The sequence below is a fragment of the Alexandromys fortis genome, unplaced genomic scaffold, assembly GCF_014885135.2.
Source record: "Alexandromys fortis isolate MF-2015 unplaced genomic scaffold, M_Fortis_MF-2015_v1.1 scaffold_79, whole genome shotgun sequence".
Lineage (NCBI taxonomy): Eukaryota > Metazoa > Chordata > Mammalia > Rodentia > Cricetidae > Alexandromys > Alexandromys fortis.
This window is the reverse complement of record NW_026067964.1, coordinates 5,206,286-5,211,667: the sequence shown is the minus strand read 5'-3', so window position 1 is coordinate 5,211,667 and position 5,382 is coordinate 5,206,286. Positions and strand designations below refer to the sequence as shown.

General features: G+C 44.8%; 1 pseudogene; it reads right to left on the bottom strand.

The window, feature by feature from the left end:
- Positions 1-2,764: 2,764 nt before the first annotated feature.
- Positions 2,765-3,944, bottom strand: LOC126508558 (glyceraldehyde-3-phosphate dehydrogenase-like; annotated as a pseudogene).
- Positions 3,945-5,382: the final 1,438 nt, after the last annotated feature.

Sequence of the window (5,382 nt, the reverse complement as noted above, 5' to 3'; positions counted from 1 at the left end):
CTGTGATTATCCCACAGTGCTAAATTCCTAGTGACTTTAATGCTTTGACTACGTTAGGAGGCCTTCAATGAGGCTAATATTATGCATAGCTCTGTTCTAGTCTATTAACAACCTTGTGACTCCTTTTAATGAAGAGTTTGAGAAGATAGATAACATTATGTGATTTCCTTTTCCTATTGGGAGGTCAAAAGCAATGGACTGATTGCCGGTAGCTAAAATAAAATTATTTCCAACTTTAAGAGCCACTTTAGTTGGAATTAATCTCATTTCAGGCTGTATGTCCCTGGCAGACAAATTTCAATGAATGGTCGAGTTTTTATTCTAAAACTGTTTTTTTTTTTCTTCTTTGGTTTGGTTTTTTGAGACAGGGTTTCTCTGTGTTGCCCTAGCTGTCCTGGAACTCACTCTGTAGACCAGTCTGACTTCAGAGTCACAGAGATCCTCCTGCCTCTGCCTCCTGAGTTCCGGAATTAAAGGTGTGCCTTGCCACTGCCCAGCCTAAAACTTCATTTGTGACATTTTTTGGTGTCATAAAGGAAGTCATAGGCTCATATGTCTGAGTACTTGGTTCCCAATTGGTAAAACTGTTTTGGAAGGGTTAGGAGATGTGACCCTGTTGGGAAAGGTGTTCACTGGGGGCTGTTTGAGGTTTCTAAAGCCCAAACCATCCCCACTTAACTCTTTCTCTCTGCCTTGTGCTTGTGGTTGTAAGCTCTTAGCCACTGCTTCAGTACCACATCTGCCTGCTGACATGCTCCCCGCCATGACGGTGGGTCATGGACTCCAGCCCTCTGAAACTGAAGTCCCCAGTAAACTCTCCTGGAAGGTGCCTCGGGCTTGTCACAGCCATTGGAAAGTGACTAAGACACAATTTCAAAACTGATTTCAGGCAGTAGAGTTATTCCACTTTGTTGCCATTTCCACACCTCCATGCCAGCTTCAGTTATTACTCCTTTACTGTCTTCAAGTCAGCAACTCCAGTGAACCCCATTTCCATGGCCTTTCAAAAAGATTTATTTTATTTTTAATTTTATGTATGTGTGTGTGAGGCTATGCGCACATGGCTGCAGGTACCCACAGATGCCAGAAGAGGATACTGGATCCCCTGTAGTTGGAATTAAAGACAGTTGTGCCCAGTGTAAGTGCTGGGAACTGAACTTAGGTCCTCTGAAAGAGCAGTACTCTTGCTTGACTGCTGAGCCATTTCTCCAGTTCCCTTTTTATGTCCTTTTAAAACTTACTCTGACTTAATGAAGACAAGGTACAATCATTGGTGGATTATTTCTGAGTTTTGACAAACATATATGTAACACTATCGTTGACAATATAGAACATTTCTGTCACCTCCAAAACTTCTGTCATGCCCCTTTGCTGTCAGCCCTTTTGTCCTATGCCTAATTCCTCACCTGCTTGGGTCCTTGTTTAAACATTGCCCTTTCTAGAATGCCAGTAACAGGATACTATAGTGTAACACAGTCTTTGGTCTTGCCCTCTTTAATGGATGATGCTTTTCAGTTCATATTTTAACATGAATCGGTATTTTCTTACTGGTTATTGTAAAGTAGATTCTGCTATAAGGAACTATCAAGGCTTGCTATTTTTAGTTTATAATTCTAGAGTGATTTGGGTATATGGGTAAGGCTTCAGTATGTAAGCCAGTGATTTGACTTCACCCATGGTCAAATCCAGTTATCTTACAAAAATTAGGACATACGTATTAGTACAGGAATCATACATTTTCTTTAGAACCAGTCTGTGTAGAAGGCATCACTTGAGTTGCACCTGTAGGCACAAGGAAGAAAGATGTTATGAACCACAGGTGACGCTAGGAACAGTGAGTGAGTGTGAGCACTGCCCGAGGACTTATGGTTCCTGGATCAAAGTTCTCTGAGGGAAGACAAGGCAGGAATTCAAGCCAGGCAGAAACCTGGAGGCAGGAACTGATGCAGAGGCCATGGAGAAGTGTTGCTAATGGCTTGATCCTTGTGACTTGTTCAGCCTGCTTTCTTACGGTATCCAGGGCCACTAGCGCAGGGATAGTACCACCCACAATGGTCTAGGTCCTTCCATAGCAATCTTAATTTTAAAAACAATCCTACAGTTTTTCCCACAGCCTGATCTGATGGAAGCAATTTCCCAATTGATGTTCCTTTTTCTTAGGTGACTCTAGCTTGTGTCAAGTTGACATAAAATTAGCCAGCATAGGGCTCAAACCCTCAGAATCATTTACTGGTGTAGGCAGAACTGTGAAATTTCATTTGTAATTTCCCAGTGGTTGGCTCTGGTAACATTGTTGGTTGAGGAGTGGATTAAGGGTCAGGGCATGCTAGACATTAGAGAGTAAACTAACTCGGGTAATTACTTAGACAAACTATAACGGGAACTAAATCAAATGAACATTAATGATGTTCAGGATGGCTTTCCCTGCAAGTTCTGGATTGTGTTTAGAAAGCAGTTCCTGGCCTCTCTCAAGCCCTGCCTTCCCTGCAAGTGCACAGCACAGTGAACTCCAGAGCAGTAGTTCAGCGTGGTCTGCAGAGCTCTGTGGGTCCCCTTGCAGGAGCCGTGGGAGCAAGAAGCATTTCTTGTTCTCTTTTCATGGTTGTGGCCTTTTTCAGTTCAAAAGCAATGGCAGACCAAGCTGCTCATATTCAGAGTGTCCACCCCGTGCTGCCAGGGATTGTACTCCTGTTCGTATGCGTGTAATGAAAGGAAAAAATGTTTTTTTTTTGTTGTTGTTGTTGAGGGGTGCAATGAACTTTATTGATGGTATTCAAGAGAGTAGGGCTCCCTAAGCCCCCTCCTGCTATTCTGGTGGTCTGGGATGGAAACTGTGAGGGAGATGCTCAGTGTCAAGGGTTAGTTAGGACAGGGACTGCTCAGCAGCCGAGGGCCTCTCTCTTGCTGTGTCCTTGCTGGGATGGGTGGTCTAGGGTGGGCTTCTTACTCCTTGGAGGCCATGTAGGCCATGAGGTCCACCTCTCTGTTGCTGTAGCCGAATTCATTGTCGTACCAGGAAATGAGCTTTACAAAGTTGTCATTGAGAGCAATGCCAGCCCCAGCATCGAAGGTGGAAGAGTGGGAGTCACTGTGAAAGTCACAGGAGACAACCTGGTCCTCAGTGTAGCACAGGATGCCCTTTAGTGGGCCCTCGGATCCTGTTTCACCACCTTCTTGATGTCGTCATACTTGGCAGCTTTCTTCAGGCGGCATGTCAGATCAACGACGGACACATTGGGGGTAGGAACGCGGAAGGCCATGCCCGTGAGCTTCCCATTCAGCTCTGGGATGACTTTGCCCACAGCCTTGGCAGCACCAGTGGATGCAGGGATGATGTTCTGGGCAGCATCATGGCCATCTCGCCACAGCTTCCCAGAGGGGCCATCCACAGTCTTCTGGGTGACCGTGATGGCATGGACTGTGGTCATGAGTCCTTCCACGATGCCAAAGTTGTCATGGATGACCTTGGCCAAGGGGGCTAAGCAGTTGGTGGTGCAGGAAGCATTGCTGACAATCTTGAGGGAATTGTCATACTTGTCATGGTTCACACCCATCACAAACATGGGGGCATCGGCAAAAGGGGCGGAGATGATGACCCTTTTGGCTCCACCCTTCAAGTGGGCCCCAGCCTTCTCCATGGTGGTGAAGACACCGGTCGACTCCACAACATACTCAGTGCCGGCATCCCCCCATTTGATGTTGGCGGGATCTCGCTCCTGGAAGATGGTGATGGCCTTCCTGTTGATGACAAGCTTCCCATTCTCAACCTTAACTGTGCCTTTGAACTTGCCATGGGTGGCGTCATACTGGAACATGTAGACCATGTAGTTGAGGTCGATGAAAGGGTCACTGATGGCAACAACGTCGACTTTGCCAGAAGTGAAGGCAGCCCTGGTAACCAGGCGTCCAATCTGTCCAAATCTGTTCACTCCGACCTTCACCATCGTGTCTCTGGAACGAGGCTGGCACTGCAGGAAAAGAAGCGCTGTCTCTAGACAGGGAGGAGCAGAGAGCCAAGAAAAATATTTTAAGACAATTTTTGATGTCTCTTGTGTAAACATCTTTACATTATTCTGGGATACAGTGTATCATATTTCAGTATGATGGGAAGGAAGCCGGCGGGGAGCCTGTTTGCCTGCACATCCTAGTGCAGTGGTTCTCAAGGAAAAGCTCTGTGTGGATGAAGGATGCGCTTAGCCAGATGCCCCTTACATGGGATGCTTTCGCTCATATCGGCTGACAAACAGTGCTTATTCAGAGTTGAGAAGCTGGCAGACATCTTAAAAGTAAAGTAATCTTTCATGAAAATTTTAGAGAAAAGAAAAGGTAGTATCGCAAGTGTTAATTTTTAAACTCCAACTAAAACTAAAAATTTAGGAAACTTGAATGAACTGTGAGCTTGATAGTGCCTCTCAACGCCTGAAGATTTCCTGATGAGACTGGTGCCCTATTAATTGTTGCCACTTAAAAATGTGGTACAATGAAACAGCATTTGAAAGATTTGTGTCAGTGAACTAGTAACTCGTGCATGGTAATGAAAGACCCAATCAGACGCGGACTGAGGGTGGAACTCCATGCTAGAGGGCTTAGAAGTGTGTGCAGGCTTGGGTTCGAGCCCTGGTACTGAGATGTGAAACAAACAAGAAAGCCAAAGTGTGCAATAAACTGCTATAGCCTCCCTCTTCCCTCCCACCCTCCCTCCCGCCCGCTCTGTCAACAGAGTCAGGCTGTTCTCCAGTTGCTTATGTAACCAAGAAGGACCGGGAAGTCCCAATTCTCCTGCCTCCACTGCTCAAGTGCTGGTTGTAGGAAAGCATCATCACAGCTAGCTTGAATACGCTGCCAAGTATGAAAGCATCCACAGTATGGATTCTGATCTTGTATTTAGACTGACAGAGGCCTTTTGGTTTTTATTAAAGCTGACTATTTGCAGCATGCAAAGTAATATCTCATTTCCCACTACTTACGCACATATGTGGCTGGATTTACTTTACAGAGTTCAGTAAATCAACATACCTAGACAAATTGAAGCCTGGTTCATTTATAAGATTCAGGCTGTCTTCTATTAAGGCAGTATTCTTTCTTGTGAGAGGAGATGAGGAGGAATTCTTTTAATTAAAAATTTACATTTACTTATTTTATGTGTGTGTACAAGTTCAGAGGCCAGAGGAAAATGTGCTTCTTACCTACCCACCATGTGGATCCTGGGGATTGAACTCAGGTCCTTAGGCATCATGCAAGTGCCTCTATTGGCTGAGCCATCTTGCTGCCCCAGAATTATAGTTATTTTAAATAACTATATATTGTTGAACTATATATTTAGATTACTATATAAAATGCTAGTTATGTTAATATAATAGGCTTAGTCTCATAATTTTAAAA